Source organism: Stegostoma tigrinum, chromosome 12 (genome assembly GCF_030684315.1).
Source record: "Stegostoma tigrinum isolate sSteTig4 chromosome 12, sSteTig4.hap1, whole genome shotgun sequence".
Taxonomy (NCBI): Eukaryota; Metazoa; Chordata; class Chondrichthyes; order Orectolobiformes; family Stegostomatidae; genus Stegostoma; species Stegostoma tigrinum.
The window spans coordinates 70,129,904-70,151,811 of NC_081365.1; the positions used below are offsets into that span (position 1 = coordinate 70,129,904).

At 45.4% G+C, this 21,908-nt stretch overlaps 1 protein-coding gene across 1 annotated transcript in view; it reads right to left on the reverse strand.

The window, feature by feature from the left end:
* Window positions 1-20,086, reverse strand: part of clcn4 (chloride channel, voltage-sensitive 4) — a 65,557-nt gene extending 45,471 nt beyond the window's left edge. Inside the window, exon 1 of the mRNA XM_059650417.1 lies at window positions 19,364-20,086. The gene's annotated coding sequence lies outside the window, so the exon portion shown is untranslated. The remainder of the gene's footprint in view (window positions 1-19,363) is intronic.
* Window positions 20,087-21,908: the final 1,822 nt, after the last annotated feature.

The following is a 21,908-nucleotide window of genomic DNA, read 5'->3' on the forward strand; positions in this document are numbered from 1 at the left end:
AGCAGTGAAGACTGGGTGGGAAAGCCTTTTTACGTCAGAATTAGACAGATCCTTGATTAACAAGGGAGTCAAAAGTTATAGGCAGTGGGGTGGCAGGTGGAGCGGGCCCACAACCAGATTATCCATAGTCTTACCAAACAAAGCAGCAGATTGAATGGACTGAATGGCCTTTTCCTGCTCTGAATTTGTAAATTCACATGTAGGAAATAATGGATTTCTACCATGGTGAACCAGAAGTCAACGGAGAGTCAACAGGGATTTCCCAACTTAAAGTCTTTAAACTTTTATTTTAATACCCCTTTATTTTTCTCTCTGACAAAGACATTCACTTGTAAATCTCTGTCAAGCGCACAGTTGTTTGTTTCTCTGGGAACATTACTGACTGACAAACCTCAGCCTATGCTGTTCTGTCGCTGAACTTTAGATGGCACACTAAACCAGCTGAAAAATCTCATGGCAATTGAATCCTTTCAATGAATTCTGACGTGGTCGTGCTGTTGGCAAGGCTGGGATTTATTGCCCGGCTTTACTTGCCCCTGAGAAGGTGCAGCAGTTTGATGGCCTGGATTTTCTGAGGAGGCCCAATCGTGCACCATCTGTCACCGCGCTCCTTCTTTGACAGAAAAGGGCGTTGTGTTTCCGACAGGAGATTCCGGCCAGAACTCCTGCAGAAAATCAGACCCGTAGTTCCATTCTAACAGGTCCCTTGTTGCAGATAACTATTGGTGTGGGGAGGGGTGGGGGCCTTTCTGACAGCAGTCATTTCCCCCATCCTTTAACCAAACGGTCTGGCATCACAGAAAACCACATTGGCAGCTCCTGTGAAAGGTTAAGCACATGAGGTTAAGCATGAGGTCAGTACGCTGGGAGGATAGGGTGCCAGGCAGGTAAAGGGCCAGGTGGGTAGGGACAGGGTGCCATGGAAGGTGCACTGTCCTTGATGGCATCGAGTTCCTTGAGTGTTGTTGGGGCTGCGCACATCCAGGTAAGTGAGCAATATTCTATCACACTGCTGACTTGTGCAACTGCTAAAAATATCTTCCACCTCAACAAGCCAAAAATACTTAAAGATCTAAATTATTGTGTGCTGGCAGCAATCTGTGGTTAAATTACAGAGAAGCAAACAAAAAAAAAAATCGCAGTAGGTAGATATCGAAGTTAAAAACCAAAGCTGTTTTTGGAAATGCCCTCCAAGCATTCTGACAATGCATCGACAACGGATTTATGCCCCTTTCCTCATGAGGGCTGAGTGACCCCTGGAGATTGCACCATTGCTGGGATTGTTGTTAAGCGAAGGCAGTCTCTATTTCAGGAGAAGACATGTTAAAATGCAATGATCTGGCTCACAAACTTTGGCATCACTCAAGATTTAATTCCTCCTCACACCAGCACCTTTGTTACTGCCTAAATATTATTCTGCAGACAAGCAACATGCGTCCTCATCAGGCACATTCATGGTTTAGCAAGAAACTATAAGGAATGACCTCTGCCCTAGACAAATCTTAAGCAGCGTCTAGACAGGTCTGTATCAAACTATAAATAAGGGATCTCAATCTCTTGAACTGGCAAGCCAGTGCAATAATGATACTGTTTGCGCAAATGCCAAATTGTTCACACACCTCTTTATTGTCTGCATTCACAGCAAATCCAAATTCAATGCTGAATCCAGGAGGTATCTTACCTTATCCTAAGGTAAGAAATAAGAGCAGGAACAGGCCACTCTGCCCTTCAAGCTCTTCTGTCATTCAGTAAGATCATGGCGATCTTCTATGTCACTTTCATGCGTTATTCTCATACCCTTCGTACCCACAACTCTACCGATCCTGAGTCTGAAATACGCTTACTGACCGAGCATCCATGGCTCTCTGGACCAGGGAATTCCTGAAGCTGAAAACCATCTCAAACCAAATGATTTCTCCTCAGTTTACTCTCGAACGGCCGACTCCCTATTCTGACACCGTGCTCGAATGATCTGGATGGCCAAACGTCCTGTTAACATTCATCCGGCCAGGTCCTTGAAGAATGTTATACAGATCAATGAGATCTCCTCTTGGTCAATTTCAGAGAATGCAGGCCCATTCCACGTGATCTTTCCTCACAAACTGTTATCTCATGCTAGGAATCAACCCAGTGGACCCTTATGGTGCCATCTTAATTACATTAAATTAATCGACACCTTCGAAGGCCTCATGATAATTTTTAACCACCAATGTTTCAGGCCAATATTTTTCACACCTCCCCATTCTTTTGCCGATGGTGGAAATTGTCTTTATGCTCTCAGAAGCTGCACCACGCAAGTGATAGGTTATCACCCGGCCTTTAACTCGCTTGCCTGTCTGACCGAGTTCCCCTCAGCACCTGTCCAGTCAGCTGTGGTTCTGTTCCTCTCCGGGTCCGAAAGCTGTAGTTTCAACTTGTACTCCATGGGCCTGAGCATAAAATCCAGGTGGAGGTGGTTTTGGAATTAAATGTGCCCCTTTGGGAAGATTAAACCCAGCTTACGGAGGAGTTCCCGCTTGAGGAAGATCAGCTAAACCCTTGAAAGTGCTTCAAATATGGGGCAGAAACTCAGTTACTGTTCTGGGGACCCGGGTTCAAATCCTGCCATGGCAGATGGTGGAACTTGAATTCAACAAGGAATCTGGAATTAAAAGTCTAATGATGACTGTGAAACCATTATCGATTGTCAGAAAAACCCATCCAGTTCACTGATGTCCTTCAGGGAAGGAAATTGCCATCCTTATCTGGTCTGGCCTACATGTGACTCCAGGCCCACAGCAATGTGGGTGGCTCTGAACTTGCCTCTGGGCAATTAGGGATGGGCAATAAATGCTGGCCTAGTCGGGGCACCCACATCCCATGAGTGAATTTAAAAGAACAGGGATGCTGCTACAAGGAATGTGCAGCTGGACTGGTCAGTGGAGTTTACTGTATCATCAATTCCTTAGACACTGCAACAGGAACGGCCTTTCAAAAAAAATACTTCACAGCCTGTGAAAGGCTCGAAACATCCTGAGCTGGTGAAAGTGTTAGGTTCAATTCTTTTCTTCAGCCATTTCACAATCACTCCTTCAAGTCTGCTGTGTACTAGTTGGGGGCCAGTAAACTGTGTTGCAGGTGAAAGCACACAGTACAAAATGGTCAATCACCCAACAGGTACATTTCTGTTTTTTTAAAGAAAACGTCAGCAGACAATGGAAGGCACCCCATGCAGTTGGACACAGAATCTAAGCAAGACAAGGCAGTAGCTGCCTGTTTGTACAGTGTAATAAAACAAAGTCTGTGCCTTTGCTAAGATGCAAACTTTAGGAAGAAAGAGGTCTCTGTTGAATTGATTGAATCATTTCAATCATACTTGACAGAACCTCTCAGCAAGAATCAAATGAACATACAAGAATTATGGCCAAGTACATCACAAGCTTATTTTTACTTTGGAAATTGCAACTTCTAAATTGTATGGCAAATGAAAGAACGCCTTATCTGAGGAGCTGGAATGATTACAGAAACTGGGTCTTCCTGTGATATGTCAGTGAATCCATGATGTTACAAGTTATACAACAAAAGCCTCGCTACCTATCTCTTGAGGAGATACTCTGTCTGTAAGGACTCAGAAGAAAATTTAAACTATTCAAGTAATTTCCCCAGGAGGTTTGCAGGCAACAGGTAACCAAGGGTAGGTTTAGATTTAAAGAAAATTAATTGGAGTTTCTATCTGGAAACAGGCCGTATATGTCATGTTACTGTGGAGGTGGTGTCTACAGTAGGAAGATTTTTTTGTTCAGGTAGACCGATGGGAGTGTGAGAGCCAGTTTGTGTCTGCAGCAGGATGAAACAGTCAGAGAGAGAATCTGCCAGTAGCCATGACAGGGCTAGCGAGGTGTTCAGGAATCAGGGACTTCCAGTTGAAGGATGCAATTTAGGCCTGTGCACAGGCTAGAGAAACCACATCTGAAAGATAGTGAAGTACAGTTTGTCTAGCTTGATGCTAGAGGGAGCATATTCAGGAAACTCTTTTGCAATAATTGGGAAATTGCACTGAAACTAAGGAGAATCAAGTGAATTCCTGCGATCTGTGGCATCCCTTGGTTCAGTTGCAAGTGAACTGAAATGTCCACTCACACGGCGAATGTAATTTGACGGTTGAATGAATCCACAAACATGATGGATTCTCAGCTGAAATTAAAAGTGGATCTGGGGTGTTCTGTTTGGACTGCTGGTTGTTTAAAAGAGGAGGCCTAATGAGATGCAGTGTTAAATCAGTCGGACTTGTTCTGTTTTGAGATTTGTTACAACAGGTAGGAGGTTTTATCCACAACATGGAATCTTGCTGCATGGTCTTTTTCGATTAATAACTGGGAATTTGAACTTCTTTTTGTTTAAAATGTTAGCAGTCTCAGCCAAGATTGTAATAGCTGTTCCATAGAGTCTGTTCCATGTCAGCACTGTGACTAAAATATTCCGAGCCCATTCTCATCCATAGTTAACTCTGCCAGGAGACAAAGAGAAAAAAGATTTTTGAAACTCAGTGCCCATAAGGAGAGAGAAGACTTTGAGCAATTCCTTTCTTTCTACCAATCCACATCAGTGGAAAAACAGGCCAGCTTGCTTTGGAAGACATGCAGAGAAATCATTTATACCATAATGCATTCCAGAGGCTTTCCACTGTTTAGGAAAGAAACATCTATTGTTACTTCTGCATAATCCAAGTCGAAAAGCAGGGAGTATGACAGATCCCAGCTAGACAAGACAGAGGAGAACCACAATCTATTTCTGAAGAAGAGTCTCGACCTGAAACCTCAGCCTTCCTGCTCCTCTGATGCTGCTTGGCCCGCTGTGTTGATCCAGCTCTACACCTTGTTATCACAGAGGAGAACCAGGCTGGATAGAAAGTTAGGAGAGAAAGGAACACCAAACAAGGAACAAAGAGAAAGTCCAAGAATAAATTGGCAGCTAACTCTTAAGTAAGTGTAAATATCTTCTCAAATTGATGATAAAGGTATGCGGCTGAGGGCTCCCTGCCTGTCCCTAGATGAACTGTGTAGCTGGCAGTGGGACCATATTGGCATTCAAGACAGTTTTTATGGTATTTCCTATTCCATGTCTAATTTATTGATCAGACTGATCACGACCGGCCTGTTCATTCATGATAAATATATATCACTTCTGTTTCATTAAAGTTGCAAAGAACTGGAATCTTTCTGGCAATTTTGTCATTTGGGTGTCATTCAGCAAATTTGGTCATTTTGGTTGACAGGGTCCTGGGGGGACTGTTTCACTAATTTATTTTCCAGCTGGTTACACACAGCAATGTCCTGTAATCTCGAGAAAGTCCGGGGTCATCTGGCAAAGCTGACAAGTGTGCCTGCACTAGCCCAGGTCTTCGTACTTTGTCTCAGAATGAGGAACTCTTAGACTATGAAATGGAAGGTAGTTCAGCAAGTATCAGACACTGTTTATAGCTACTATCTGATCCGGCAACCTTACACAACAGGGAATATAGGAATAAGAGGAGGCCATTCAACCCAACTAGATTGTTCTACCATTTAATCAGATCATAACTGGTTTGTTTCCTAACTACATTAGCCAATCTTGATACTGGGTCCCCTGTGGTCTCTCATTCATATCAACAATTTAGGTGCGAGTATAGAAGGCACTGTTAGTCAGGTTGTGGGCGACACCAGAGTGTACGGTGAAGATTATAAAGAGATGTCAATCAATTGGGTCAATGGGCTGAGGGGTGGCAGATGGAGTTTAATTTGGATAAAGTGAGTTGTTGCATTTTGGTGAAACAAGCAAGTGCAGGACTCGTACAATTAAAGGTAGGGCCCTGGGTAGTGTTGCAGAACAGAGAGACCTCGGGTGACGGGTCTGTAAGTCTTTGAAATTTGCATCAGAAGTAGACGGTGGTTCGGAAGGCCGTTAGCACGCTACCCTTCATTGCTCGGGCCTTTGAATCTAGGAGTCATGTTGAGGCTGTACAGTATGTTGGTGAGACCTCTTCTGGAGTTCTGGTCACCTTGTTACAGGAAGGATATTATTAAACTGGAGAGGGTTCAGAAAAGATTTACCACAATAGTGCCGGGAATTGGAGTCTGAGATATAGAAACAGACTGGAAAGATTGAGGCTTATTTTCACTGGAGCATAGGTGATTGTAGGGTGACCTTCCGGAGGGTTATAAAATCATGAGGGGCATAGATCGGGTGAATAGCAAAGACCTTTTCCTTAGGTTTGGGAGTTCAAAACTAGGGGCACATTTTTAAGGTGAGAGGAGAAAGATTTAAAAAGGACACGAGGGGCAACTTTTTTTTAAACACAGAGAGTGGTTCATGTGTGGAATAATCTGCCAGAGAAAGTGGTGGATGTGGGTATAGTTACAAAGTTTAAAACAAATTTGGATAAGTACATGAATAGGAAAACTTTGGAGGGACATGGGCCAACCACAGGCAGGTGGCACTAGTTAAATTTGAGAACACTGTCAGCATGGACTGGTTGGACCGAAGGATCTGCTTCCATGCTGTACTACCGCATATTCCTCATCGCCTTGTCCCATATCTCAATTCTACGCATCTCAATCTTGAAAATTTCAACTGACAGTGTCTACAACATTTCTTACATATCGTGTGAACAAGCACTAGCTGAATTTAATTCTAAATGACTGCGCAGTGTGCATTTTTTATTCTGTTGTGGAATCACATACTAAAGGAAATAGTTTTTCCACATCTATCCAACTGAATCTCATTATCATTTGATCACCCTCCAGTTTGGTAAAGTCAGATAAAAGAAGCATTCCCATCGCCAGCACTGCTTAGTACATCGACTGCTGGTAATTTGAGAACCTGTGTTTATTCAGGTCGTCCTCTTGCTGCTCCTATGACTCAACAGCAACTTTCCATTTATATAGCATTTTTAAGCATGCAACACGTCACATATAATGACACCAATGCTCAGTTTGTTTCTGCTGGGGCTCCTTGGCACTTGACGTCAGCACATCTTTGGTCCAATCATGGATAAAACACCTGAAATGAGAGGGAGTACCCTTGGCATTAAACTAGCATTTATACGAAGGTGGTATTAAGGACTTTGCAAAACAGAAATCAATGAGAATCTGGGGAAATACTCAATAGCAGCTGGAATCTTGCTTAGCATCAAGAATGATGCCTGTTGTTTAATGGTAGTTGTGTGTGTTCTGGATAAGGGTTCCTCAGGGTAGTGTCCTAGGCTCAACCATTTTCAGTTGCTTCATCAACGACCAACCCTCCATCATAAGGTCACAAATGGGATGTGTGCCGATGAGTGCACACTGTTCAGCACCATTCGTGACTCCTCAGATATTGAAGCAGTCCCTGCTCGAATGCAGCAAGACCGGGACAACATCCAAGTTCCGGCTGACAAGTGGCAAGTAACATTCATGCTGCATAAACGCCAGGCAAGGGCCATCTCCTCCAAGACAGGATCTAACATTCTCCTCCCACCTCAACCCCAACATTCAATGGCATTTTCATCACCAAGTTCCCCACTATAAAGATCCTGTGGTGGTGGTGGTGGGAGGGGGGGGGGGGGGGTGGTTACATTTAATCAGAAATGGAACCGAATCAGCCATTTTAAATACGGTGGCTACACTGAGTTCAAGGGCTACAATTTTCACCCACCTTCCAAAGCTTTTGCACCACCTACAAAGTTCAGTTCAGGAGTATGATGGAATACTCTCTACTTGCCTGGACGAGTTCAGCTGCGAGAACACTCAAGTAGTTCAACACCATCCAGGAGGAAGCTGCTTCATTGATGGACACCCTGGTCCAACACCTCACATATCCAATCCTCTCCCCACCAGTGTGCAGTGACAGCGTTCTGAAAGATGCACTGCAGCAATATCCTTTAACAGCACCTTCCAAACTACAAGAATGCGCCTGGCAGACGTACGGAAAGCCTGCCAACTGTCAGTATCCCTCCATGCCATGCTCTCCAGGCCAGGAATTAGGCCACAAGCCCTCCACTGCTGCTGTCAAATTCATGCCGGCCACTTCCTAACAGCACAGTTCAAGATGTGACGGTTCACAAAGGAGACTTACTGCCCCTTTCTGAATGGTAACCAGTGATGGACTCTCTTCAACAGCCAAGCAATGCTGCTCTATCTCTGCACCTAAACAGAGTTATGGGCTCCGGTCAAAAACTCAGGAGCTACCATCAATTACAGCTGGACTCAGCCAGTCCTGTGTTGTCAGGAGAAATACAGGAATTGTCCTCATCACTGTAATTTTCTCAATATTTTTCTATGGGAATGATGGATGACAGCATGTTTACTCAGGAGAGAAGGCGAACCTTATTGCCTGCTTTTGTGTAAGGGCCTCAGGACCCTGGAGAAACTTTGTGATGATGTCGTGGGGCTGCTCCTCACTGGGCATAAATATTAAAGCCAGGGCAGAGTCAATACAGCATGGAGCTGGAGGAGTGCAGTAGGACAGGCAGCATAAAGGTAGCAGGAGAGTCAACCAGTTCTGATGAAGGGTCCAGACCCAAAACATTGACTCTTCTTCTCCTCTGATGCTGCTTGACCTACTGTGTTCCTCCAGCCCCACGCCAAATCGACTCTGACTCCAACATCTGCAATTCTTGCCGTCTCCAAAGTCCGGGCAAAGTTTGAAGATAGAATGCTTGAAACACATAAGGAGAAGCATGTGGAGTACACCAACTAGTATTAGGCAACGAGTGTACGGAACAGTATTGCCAAGATGTAACGGTAAGATTGCAGTCTGGATAACCTCTGATTACCATGTTTTGTAGTATTAGTTTTAACATTGTTACAGAAAAAGGAGGTTAAATGAAATAAAATCCCTGAGATTCGCTTTATAAGTAACAATTTATTTATTTAACCCTAACAGTGAACAAATTAACAGAACTACTAACAAACCAAACAATTCCCCCCAACTCCTAACTATTCCCTAACTGAACTAAGTGCTTGGTTTGAATTAATTGGCTGATTTCAGTTAGTTGCTAAAACTTCAAAACAAGTCTTAGCTTCCCAATCACACGGCGAGTTGATACATGTGTCAATTTCAGAACTGGCTGTACATCTTCAACAACATGCAGATATAATTTCTTTTCCTGTATAAATCTCTAGACTTGGAAAAACACTTCATATTCTAAAGGAACCACACACTCTACACAACTTTGTAACAACATACAATAAACACTAATTTACAGAATCCTTAGCCTGAAGACAGTTCTCAACCTTGTCTCTCCATCAGTCTGCCTTGAACCCCAACTCATGGATGAGGGCATAAACGTAAACACTAAAAGAGCTGTCACACATGGATCTTTATTGCCTTCTACCTGTGAATTCATTTCCTCACAGAGAGAGAAGGGGAGCTCTCAGTAAAGTTGAAAGGTCCTAGAGTTCATCAAGATTTCACCCTGCATACCCTGATCTGAATATTTCCTAACAAAGCCATTCAGAGGTGTTCTAACATTCCTCTGGAACAGGTGGGACTTGAACCTGGGAATTCTGGCTCAGAGGTAGGGAACCAATTTCCACATTCTTCAAGGACCGCAACTTTCTCCCTGCAGTGGTCAAGAACGCCCTTGACTGCGTCTCCCGCATTTCCCGCAACACATCACTCACATCCCACCCCCGCCAAAACCGCCCAAAGAGGATCCCCCTTGTTCTCACATACCACACCAACCTCCGGATACAACGCATCATCCTCCGACACTTCCGCCATCTACAATCCGACCCCACCACCCAAGACATTTTTCCATCCCCACTTTTGTCTGCAGTCTGGAGAGACCACTCTGTCCGCGACTCCCTTGTCCGCTCCACACTGCCCTGCAACCCCACCACACCCGGCACCTTCCGCTGCAACCGCAGGAAGTGCTACACTTGCCCCCACACCTCCTCCCTCACCCCCATCCCAGGCCCCAAGATGACCTTCCACATTAAGCAGATGTTCATCTGCACATCTGCCAATGTGGTATACTGTATCCATTGTACCCGGTGTGGCTTCCTCTACATTGGGGAAACCAAACGGAGGCTTGGGGACCGCTTTGCAGAACACCTCCGCTTGGTTCGCAATAAACAACTGCACCTCCCAGTCGTGAACCATTTAACTCCCCCTCCCATTCCTCTGACGACATGTCCAGCATGGGCCTCCTGCAGTGCCACAATGATGCCACCCGAAGGTTGCAAGAACAGCAACTCATATTCCGCTTGGGAACCCTGCAGCCCAATGGAATTAATGTGGACTTCACAAGCTTCAAAATCTCCCCTTCTCCCACTGCATCCCAAAACGAGCCCAGTTCTTCCCCTCCCCCCACTGCATCACAAAATCAGCCCAGCTTGTCCCCTCCCCCCATTGCATCCCAAAACCAGCCCAGCTCAGACCCATCTCCCTAACCTGTTCTTCCTCTCACCCATCCCTTCCTCCCACCTCAAGCCGCATCTCCATTTCCTACCTACCACCTCATCCCACCCCCTTGACCTGTCCGTCTTCCCTGGACTGACCTATCCCCTCCCTACCTCCCCACCTATACCCTCCTCTCCACCTATCTTCTTTTTTCTCCATCTTCGGTCCGCCTCCCCCTCTCTCCCTATTTATTCCAGAACCCTCACGCCATTCCCCTCTCTGATGAAGGGTCTTGGCCCGAAATGGCAGCTTTTGTGCTCCTGAGATGCTGCTTGACCTGCTGTGTTCATCCAGCTCCACACTTTGTTGTCTTGGATTCTCCAGCATCTGCAGTTCCCATTATCACTGATCCTGAAAGTTTGTTCAGTCCTGTATGATGCCAGTGCGCAAACAACATTGTGTCAATATCAAAGCATTGGATGGGAGAGAAAGAAAACATGGAAACTTGTCATCTAGACTGGTGCCTTCAAACGGCTTCCCTGTTTTTGTTGTATTTCCCACCCTTTATATCCATGACAAGTCTGACTGTCCCTGTCAGTCTGCCTGTATGTGAAAGGGGAATTTAAGAAGCCGTAGGATTTGAGTTACAGGGAGTTTAAGTTGGCAATTCGCATTTCTTATTTACCCTTTGCTAAAGAGAAATTATTTGCAAAATAGTTAATTCCTTATTCAGTACAGAAACTTGCCATTTTCTTGTAACCTAGTAAGTCGTGACAATTGTTAAGTCGTGGAGCTGTTTTCGTTTTTAAACCACAAAAAGTCTAATTATAGACTTCAACCAAAAGCCAGACAGAGTAGATTTACTCAATGACACTCAGCAACATGCTCAAAGGTACGCAACAACGTGACGACAATCAGGGTAAAACTGCTAGATCAGACTGTGGAAGGGCTCGTGTGGTGCAGTGGTAGCATCCCTCCCTCTGAGTTAAAAGGTCTAGGTTCAAGTCTCAGCTACTCCAGAGCTGTGTTTCCAGTGTGGCTGAACAGGTTGCAAACGTTATTAAGGCAGGGGTAGTGTCCCCACCTCTTGGCCAGAAGACCTGCATTCAAGTACCATCTGTACCAGAGGGTTCTGCAGCGAACAGCCATCAGACTGCATTAGTAATCCAGGGATCCCAGGCTAATAATAGGGCACAGGTTCAATTCCAAACATGTATTTGGATTAAATAATATTCAACTGATGACTGAATAAAAAAACTTCACAAAGACTAGTCTCAGAGATGATTCAATGAAGCCAAAAAGCAATTATTGTAAGGACCCATCTGGTTCACTAATGTCCTTTACTGAAGGAAATCTGCAATCCTGAACTTGCCTGGCCTACAGGTGACTGCAGACCCACAGCAATGTAGTTGACTATTAAATACCCTCCGAAATGGCCTACAATCTACTCAGTTCAAGGGCAATTACCGATGGGTGACAAATGCCCGCAGCCCGTGGAGGTGGGGGGGGGGAGCGGTGGAAGGAAGACAGGGTACTGAAACTGACAGTCATGTTCCTTCTGTCTGGGTTTGAATTCCAATCTCAGCTAATACTGGACCTAACTTCACCCAAACTAGAGATGATCGATAGAAGAGTCACGGATGAACTGAATGAGGAATTTGGAAAGCTGTCCACTCAGTTAAATTGCGAGAACACTACAGCAAAGACATGACAAACGTTTAGATGAAAAATAAGGAGAAGTTGCACAAACACTGGAAAGATGGTGAAGATTACATTTATCGGGTTACAGGGAGAAATGAGAGGAAGCTTATGTCAGCCCTAAGACAGGCACAGGCCAGATGGGTAGAATGGACTGTTTGTATGTTGTAAATACTATGAAACTGTGCGCGATTCATCATTTTGGACTGGTTCTTGCACATATTTGGGAATTAGTGGGAATGGTAAATTCCTGCCTTATGAAGAGAATCCAGACACAAAGAGAGGGTGGGGAGGGAAAGAGACAGAGAGAGAGGGGGAGAGCGAGAGAGAGAGCGAGACAGAGTGAGAGAGAGAGAGAGAGAGAGAGAGAGAGGGGGAGAGGGGGACAGAGAGGGGGGGAGGGAGAGAGAGAGAGCGAGAGAAAGAGAGAAATACTGAAAATGTTGGAATTCTGAAAGAAGAAACCAACAATGCTGGAAACAGCATAAGTTCACAGTTTGAGTCCTCTCCTTTAATTGGAGAAAGGTTCTTTTTGTTCTGTTTAAGACCTGACAGAACCCTGGCAGCAGCGGTTGTCCCTCTGGAATCTGATTCAGGAAGTTCTTAAAACCTGAGGGCAGAATCTAGGCTGGCAGCACAGCAGGAGTGCAACACTGGCTGCGGTGCTGCTTTTTCACTGAGACTTTAAACCAAAGCCCCATTCTCCTTTGAAGAAGCATGCATAAGCTTTCCACAATGTCCCGGTTAATATTTATGGCTGAAAAGTATCAGAAATTACTTATTTAATAAGTAATCTAATATAATTATCTAAATCCTATCCTATTAGGTTGCATGACCTTGTTCAATGCAAATAGTTGCCATTTTTCCTACATTATAACAGTGAATACACCAAAGGTACTTCATTGATCATAAAGTTTTGGGATATCCTCAAATCATAAAAGGTGCTAAATAAAATGCAGAAGCAGTTTTCAGCTCAAGGTGCAGTCCTTCCACCAAGAGTAACATGCTACATGATAAAGCATCTCAATCTTGTGAGAGATTACACTGATAGCGCTTGCCTCACCGTCATGAATGTTCCTGGATGCTGGTAGCAATATCTCTTCAGGCCCAGGTATTAAAACTGATTAAACCCCAAGCACATCTCTGTGCCTGCTAGTGACTGAAAATAATTAAAGATGCAATCATAAATGCGTTGAATCTAAAAGTCTCCCATTGGCATTTGAATGTCACTCTAACCTTCCCACCTGCAGGCCTCAGATCCTGCAGTTTCCCCCCTATTCTGACCTCTTGGTGCATTCATAACTTGCATCATTGGCAGCCAAGTCTTCAACCTCCTGAGCCACAAGCTCTGGAATTCCCTCCCTAAACCTCACATCTTCTCTTCCTTTAAGAAGCGCCTTAAAATCTACCTGTTCGACAAAGTTTCCACTCACTGTTCGTAGTGTGGCTCACTATCAATTTTATATCAGTGTACCTTCCTGTCAAATGCAACAGCATGTGTACCTACACTGGAGTGCTCTCAAAATGCAGGTCCTTGTGGTAGAAATTCGAAGCCGTCAGAGACTGTTAAACAAAGCTTCACCACTCTAATGCAGTGAGAAGACATACAGAGTTGCAATTGATACCTCGTTAACAATAAGAGCAGTGTCCCTTTAACCATGCCTGCCTAACTGCAATATTATCAAAGATGCACCCAAACACAACTTTCGCCAAATGACTGCAGCAAGGGATGATATTTTTCATGTTGCTATGCAACAGACGTGTCTTTTGTTAATGTTTCCGCTGAAACGCAGCCAAAGATTTCAAGCAGGGATATGCTAAAAGGCCACGATAACTCTGAACTCACAGAAAGCAAAGCCGTTCTTTCTAAAAAGGTGTCCCCCAATACTCTTACTGACCACATCTGCCACCTTGGGACCCATATACATGGGTGTAAACCCCCTGAAGAGCTTCTACTGTCAGTCAGCAGCACTCTTTGGGAATATGAGAAGACACAGCCATTCAGTTATCATACTTAACAAGATTTATTACAGTGCTTGAACTTCCTGTGTTACAGCATCAAATAATCCACGCTTGATTTAGGAGCAATCACCTGGAATTTAAGCAAATCCTTCAAAGTGCATTCAATTTGGGAGATAACAATGGAAAGCAAACCTCTTTCCACACCCATATTCATTGTTTTGTCGTGGTCTGTCTTTGTTCAGACTGCCAGGGCTGATTTCTTTACCCTGGAGAGAAGATCTGACAAAGAGGTCGGCAATGCGCTGGCAAGGTGTATCAGCTGTTACTAAGGGATCCAGTTAAAGTCAGCGAAAGTGGCTTAATGCAAGATTGTTGGGCCCAGTGTAGTTTTGCTTTGATTTATTATTGTCTCATATACCTAGGTACAGTGAAAAGTTTTGTATGCGGTACAGGCAGATCATACCATATTGACATATCCACATTGGCTTTGCTGGTGATAATACGGCATTGCCTAAGCAGATCGGGCAAAGAACACTGACTGTCTGTTTGCAAGTGTGGTGCTAAGCTTGCACTGGTGTATCATTTTAATATCTTCCTCTGCTGCCATCCTGAGCTCTGCATGCTCCAACACTACTCCAACAATGTGTTGGATGAACAATTAGGGGCACTTTATAGCCTTCTGGAAGATACTAAAACTTAAACATAAGTACCAACAGATTCAAGAACAGCTTCTTCCCCGCTGCTATTAGACTGCTGAATGGACCTCTCTAATTTAAAATTTTATATTGATATTGACCTTTGTGCACTTTCTCTGAAGCCATAACAGTGTATTCCTTGCTCTGTCCTATAACCCTAATGCACATTGTACGGTATGATCTGCCTGTACCGCACACTAAACTTTTCACTGTACCTAGGTTCATGTGACAATAATAAATCAAATCAAATCAAATCAACACTGGGCCCAACAATTTCAGATCAGAACCACTGCTCCCATTTTGAAGCAATTTTTGGTGATGATTCAATTCATCACAGTCATGCCTCAGTTTGATAACATTGTTCAAAAATTTATTTTCTAATTCCATTATCATCCTTCCTTTTTGCACTGAATTTCTCATGCCGTCCACCCTATCACAGGTATTTCATTTGGTTCTTTTCTTCCCTTCCCACCTTGCCCGTCTCTGCACTAGATCAAAACCCGTTGTCTCTCCAATGTTTTCCAGTTCTGATCCTCCATGGATGCTGCCAGACCCGCTGAGTTTCTCCAGCATTTTCTGCCTTTAGTATATATCATCCTGACAACTGATTAATCTGAAAATTGAGATCAATCACACTGCATGATAATAGAACAAAATAAGAGGCAAGATAGCTTTTAAGAAGCAAATGAGAAAGATGTAACCTTGCAGCAAAAACAGACGGACGTCTGACCACAACGAAAACAGCAAACATCACAAACCTCTTTTGTCAGAATGTGTGATTACTGGTCATTCCCAGAATGGGCTTTGTCTGCTTTATTGTAATCTTTCTTATTCTCAAAGCCTGTTTAATGTTGCAGCATGTGACTGCTTTCAGTGGCGGTGAATCTAACTGCAGTTTACACACTTCCACATAATATCAAAACCAAAATTAACCTAAAATTATAAACTTTTTGTTTTACTTTGTTAAGGCAGCACTCTTCAAGTCGTTAACGCCGGTTCCAGGACCCTGATTGTGATTTTTGGCCAAGGCGAGATGGGGCCTGCACAGTGCACACTGTAAGCAGTACCATTAGCAATACAGAAGGTGAGCATCAATGAAAATATCATGCACAGTCAACACAGGTTTATGAATGGGAATTGTACTAAACAAATCGATCGCTCCTTTTAAGGTTGTAACTAAAATACAGATGTAGGTAAGGCGGTTGCAGTATATTTGGATTTTGAAAATCCATTCTAACTGTGAAGAGAGGCTGAGTAGATTAGGATTACTTACATTAGAAAGACGGAAGTTGAGGGGAGACCTGATTGAGGTCTACAAAATCATGAGAGGTATAGACAGGGTGGATAGCAAGAAGCTTTTGCCCAGAGTGGGGGACTCAATTACTAGGGGCTTACAATTTCAAGGTGAGGGGGGAAAAGTTTAAGGGAGATATGCGTGGAAAAGTCTTTATGCAGAGTGTGGTGGGTGCCTGGAATGTGTTGCCAGCGGAGGTGGTAGAGGCGGGCACGCTAGTGTCATTTAAGAAGTATTTAGACAGATACATGAATGGTCAGGGAGCAGAGGGATACAGATCCTTGAAAAATAGGTGACAGGGTTAGATAGAGGATCTGAACTGGCATAGGCTTGGAGGGCTGAAGGGTCAGTTCCTGTGCTGTAATTTTCTTAGTTCTCCTTGTTCTTTGTATTCCAATCAGTTGGTGAGCATAAAGTTAACATTGTTACGATCTGAGCTGATGTTAATCCGAACACGAAAATTAGGAGCAGACCGTTCGAACAGGGTGGCTCAGTGGCTCGTACTGCTGTCTCACAATGCCAGGGACCCGGATTTGATACCGCCTTCAGACAACTGTCCGTGCGGTGTTTGCACATTCTCCCTGTGTCTGTGTGGGTTTCCTCCGGGTGCTCCGGTTTCCTCCCACAGTCCAAAGATGTGCAGAGGAGGTGGATTGGTCATGCTAAATTGGCCAGTGTCCAGGGCACGCTAGGTGGGTAACAGGGAAATGCAGGGGTGGGGCAGGTCCAGGTGGGATGCCCTCTGGAGGGTCACTGTGGATTCAATGGGCTGAATGGCCTGCTTCCACAGTGCAGACATTCCATGCTTCACCTCTTCGTGCCTGTTCCATCAGTCAATAAGATCGTGACTGATGCTAATAGTCTTCTCGCTGCTCTCTAGGTGAGAATCTTGTCTCATGTCAACCAACAACTTCGGAATAATTGCAAGCTATCTTTTTTTTCCCACAGCAATGGAAGAGCTTGGAGATTTGAATGCCTTAACAGATACAATGAACCCATTCTTACACACAGTTGTGTCTACTTCAACAATCTAAAGAGATTCCAGTGTCTCCTGATCAGATATTGGGGTTCCTCAAAAGGGACCCCTACCTCTCAAAATGACTCCAGCTGCCTTAGAACTTTCGCTCAAACATCTAAAGCCCAGATTGAAATAGTTTTTACTTCACACTTCTTACTTTGCAACTCTTTGAAGCTGTCCCATCTGGTTCTCAAACCTTTCACGTGTGAAGATAATTTTTCCCAAGCTGCTCTGTCCAGACCTCTCATTGTTTTGAAAACCTCTATCAATGCTCCCAGGCCTTCTCCTCTTCCTAGAAACCAGTCCCACCCTCTCCAGTCTGTTCTCATCACTGAAGTGGGCTTATCCATGGTACCAACCATGTCAACTTCTTTTGAACTCTATTTCATTATTACATTTATTTATTGTCCGTACGTAATAAATGCAGTGGAGAAATGAACCCAGACACTGACAGTGAAGGATGTGGGATTTAGGTAACCCACCATGATACATCCATCCATCCCAGTCTCAGGCAAACACTGATTAAATGACCTTGGCTCACCTCTAATTGAAGACAAATCTCTTGCTTATTAGGCAAGATGTAGCTTTTTCCACTTTGGGCCTTAATCTCCTTTTCCTGTGCCCACAAATCACTTGACACTATTAACACTTTCCACAGCGGAAACAAATTGACATTCATCTGTAATCTCATCTTTCAGTCTCCTCTTTCACAGTGAGATGACTAAGGCCCCTCTAAGTCTTCACAAAACCAAAATACTGCCGAAATCTGAAGTAAAAACAGAAAAAGCTGAAACACTCAGCAGATCAGGCAGCATGTGTGGAGAGAAAGCAACAGAGTTAACATTTCAGCTCAATGACCTTTCATCAGAACTGGACTGTTGAAAGGCCTTTGGTCCTAAGTGTTAATGCTGTTTCTTTCTGCACAGATACTGCCAGACCCACTGAGGGTCAGTTGCAGACCTTTCTGTGCTTGTCTCTACAAACGTTCCTCACAATTATGATCTGTGAGGATCAGAGGTTAGTACAGTACAGAAGTGGCCCTTCAGCCCATCAAGAATATACTATGAGGGAAACCAAGCTCCAGGATCCTTCCTCCGCTGCTCTGATGTTTGTGTTGCTGGAAACAGGCACAGTTTGTGAGATGGTGTCTGACCAGAGCTGGGTATAATCTGCGATAACACAGTGTAGAGCTGGATGAACACAGCAGGCCAAGCAGCACCATAGAAGCACGAAAGCTGACATTTCGGGCCAAGAGCCTTCAGAAATGGGGGAGGGGAAGGGGGTTCTGAAATGAATAGGGAGAGAGGGGGAGGCAGATAGAAGACTCTCTCCCTATTTCAGAACCCCCTTCCCCTCCCCCATTTCTGAAGAAGGGGCTAGGCCCGAAACGTCAGCTTTCCTGCTTCTATGATGCTGCTTGGCCTGCCGTGTTCATCCAGCTCTACACCATGTTATCTCAAATTCTCCAGCATTGCCAGTTCCTACTATCTCTGGGTATAGTCTGACTCCAGCTACCTTTGGCTTGAATTTTAGTGGTAGAGTTCACCATTCTGGAGAATATGGATCAATAGCGTGGACGCATTGGACATAGCAGGTGTTGGATTGCTGGCTTTGAGCTGAAGCTGAGCACCGCTGCAGAAAGAAATTTTGGGAAAGCTTTAACTCTCGGCAGAATTCGTAAAATTCCCACAGTAACCGTTTCCAGGGCAACCAACATTGGTTATGACAGCAGCCACACAGGGACACAGAGTCAATAATTAGCTACTGGAAAAGACAAGACCATCACCCCCATTGAAGAGGTGTCCATATGAGCCCAGGGAATACAGAAGCAAGGTGCTTTTCAGAAGATAGGGACTCCCTGTTCTCAAATCAGTGCTACCAAGAAGGTGAAAGTCACTGTCTTTCCATCATTTACAGGCAGCATGGTGGTTCAGTCGTTAGCGCTGCTGCCTCACAGTGCCAGGGACTCAACCACTGGGCGACTGTTTATGTGCACGCTGTACATTCTCCCCGCGTCTGCCATGGGGTTTCTCCAGTTGTGTGTGTGTGCAGGTTGGGTGGACTGGCCATGCTAAATTGCTCATAGTATCTGGGGATGCTCAGACTAGGTGGGTCAGCATCAGTAAACACAAGGTTACAGGGCTAGCGGAGGCAGTGGCTCTGGGTAGGATGCTTTTCAAGAGGGTTGGTGTAGATTTGACGGGCCGAATGGCCGATTTCCACACTGTAGGGAGTCTATGTCGGCCAGGCACTGAGGAAACTGGCAGACGGGCAGTCACGCAGCAGCTACAACACGTAGCAAAATAAAAAGCCAACAATTGATTTGCCACAAGAAAACTGCAGTGCCAGGCTTACCTTTCTCAAAACAAATGGGCTCTCCTTCAGAGAAAATAAACTGCAAATTCAGTTCCAGGGTTTCAAATCCTTTTGAACTGAGCAGGAACTGTAGGTTACGAGGTGGTCATCAGTAAACCTGGGTCCAACAGATATATTTCCATGGGGTCGCTTTTTTCCCCCTTCCCCCAGAAGACGGTGGAAAAATTCAGTGGGTATCTTCTCCAGGTACATAGCCGAGCGCTGTTCATCGCTTTAATTTCACCTCCATCGAACGCTAAACAATTGTTATTTCGCTGCAAAGATGACACAGGAGGGGGAGGAAAAAAAACTCACACAATGGCCCTTGAGAACAGACTGCGTCGTTGCTTCTCTTCCCTTTCTAGCCCCTCTCCATTCTCAGCACTGCAGACTATTTCTACAGTGCAGGCCCACGCTGGTACAAGGATTAATTGCTGTCGTACAGCCTTCGCTTTGCTGCTGGCAAACTGTCTCTTACACATTGCAGGTTACAGATGCTCCATCTCCATCAGCATTCCCTCATCAGTCAATGGACTCAAGTCGGCGGCCTCAGTAAAACGCCATTCATTTTGACTGGTGTCCTGTACGAGCCTGTGCTGCCGATCCCTTCCTACCTGAGTGCTCACACAATCTACAGCAGCCTACTGCTTTCTGCTACCATCCTCTCCAGAGAACAGCTGAAAGAGAGAGAGAGAGAAAAAAGCACTGATGTCACCAACAGGAAAGCGTTAGAATCACATGACAGAGATAATGGGAACTGCAGATGCTGGAGATTCCAAGATAATAAAATGTGAGGCTGGATGAACACAGCAGGCCAAGCAGCATCTCAGGAGCACAAAAGCTGACGTTTCGGGCCTAGACCCTTCATCAGAGAGGGGGATGGGGGGAGGGAACTGGAATAAATAGGGAGAGAGGGGGAGGCGGACCGAAGATGGAGAGTAAAGAAGATAGGTGGAGAGGGTGTAGGTGGGGAGGTAGGGAGGGGATAGGTCAGTCCAGGGAAGACGGACAGGTCAAGGAGGTGGGATGAGGTTAGTAGGTAGCTGGGGGTGCGGCTTGGGGTGGGAGGAAGGGATGGGTGAGAGGAAGAACCGGTTCGGGAGGCAGAGACAGGTTGGACTGGTTTTGGGATGCAGTGGGTGGGGGGGAAGAGCTGGGCTGGTTGTGTGGTGCAGTGGGGGGAGGGGATGAACTGGGCTGGTTGAGGGATGCAGTGGGGGAAGGGGAGATTTTGAAACTGGTGAAGTCCACATTGATACCATATGGCTGCAGGGTTCCCAGGCGGAATATGAGTTGCTGTTCCTGCAACCTTCGGGTGGCATCATTGTGGCAGTGCAGGAGGCCCATGATGGACATGTCATCAAGAGAAATGCTACACTTGTCCCCACACCTCCTCCCTCACCCCCATCCCAGGCCCCAAGATGACATTCCACATTAAGCAGAGGTTCACCTGCACATCTGCCAATGTGGTATACTGCATCCACTGTACCCGGTGCGGCTTTCTCTACATTGGGGAAACCAAGCGGAGGCTTGGGGACCGCTTTGCAGAACACCTCCGCTCAGTTCGCAACAAACAACTGCACCTCCCAGTCGCAAACCATTTCCACTCCCCCTCCCATTCTCTTGATGACATGTCCATCATGGGCCTCCTGCACTGCCACAATGATGCCACCCGAAGGTTGCAGGAACAGCAACTCATATTCCGCCTGGGAACCCTGCAGCCATATGGTATCAATGTGGACTTCACCAGTTTCAAAATCTCCCCTTCCCCCACTGCATCCCTCAACCAGCCCAGTTCATCCCCTCCCCCCACTGCACCACACAACCAGCCCAGCTCTTCCCCCCCACCCACTGCATCCCAAAACCAGTCCAACCTGTCTCTGCCTCCCGAACCGGTTCTTCCTCTCACCCATCCCTTCCTCCCACCCCAAGCCGCACCCCCAGCTACCTACTAACCTCATCCCACCTCCTTGACCTGTCCGTCTTCCCTGGACTGACCTATCCCCTCCCTACCTCCCCACCTACACCCTCTCCACCTATCTTCTTTACTCTCCATCTTCGGTCCGCCTCCCCCTCTCTCCCTATTTATTCCAGTTCCCTCCCCCCATCCCCCTCTCTGATGAAGGGTCTAGGCCCGAAACGTCAGCTTTTGTGCTCCTGAGATGCTGCTTGGCCTGCTGTGTTCATCCAGCCTCACATTTTATTATCTTAGAATCACATGACAATTGTGCAAAGCTGCCAGAGCCCAGAATAAATCAGGGCTTCAATACCCCTTTGGACAGACTGAGTGTAGCAAATGCTGTTGGCAATTCACTGTTTGCCAAAAGGGCACTGAACATAAAAGACATGCAAACCCTGAAAGCATCTCCATTTAGCCAGAGAATTGCCAAACCCAAATCCTATTGACAATTTACATTGGAAATGTATCAGAGCCCTGTTTTAAAAAGAAAATGCAAATTGTTTGCAAACAGGCGGGTTCTGACATAGAATCTCTACAGCACAGAGAGAGCTCATTCGCCACTGAGCCTGCACTGACCCTCTGAAG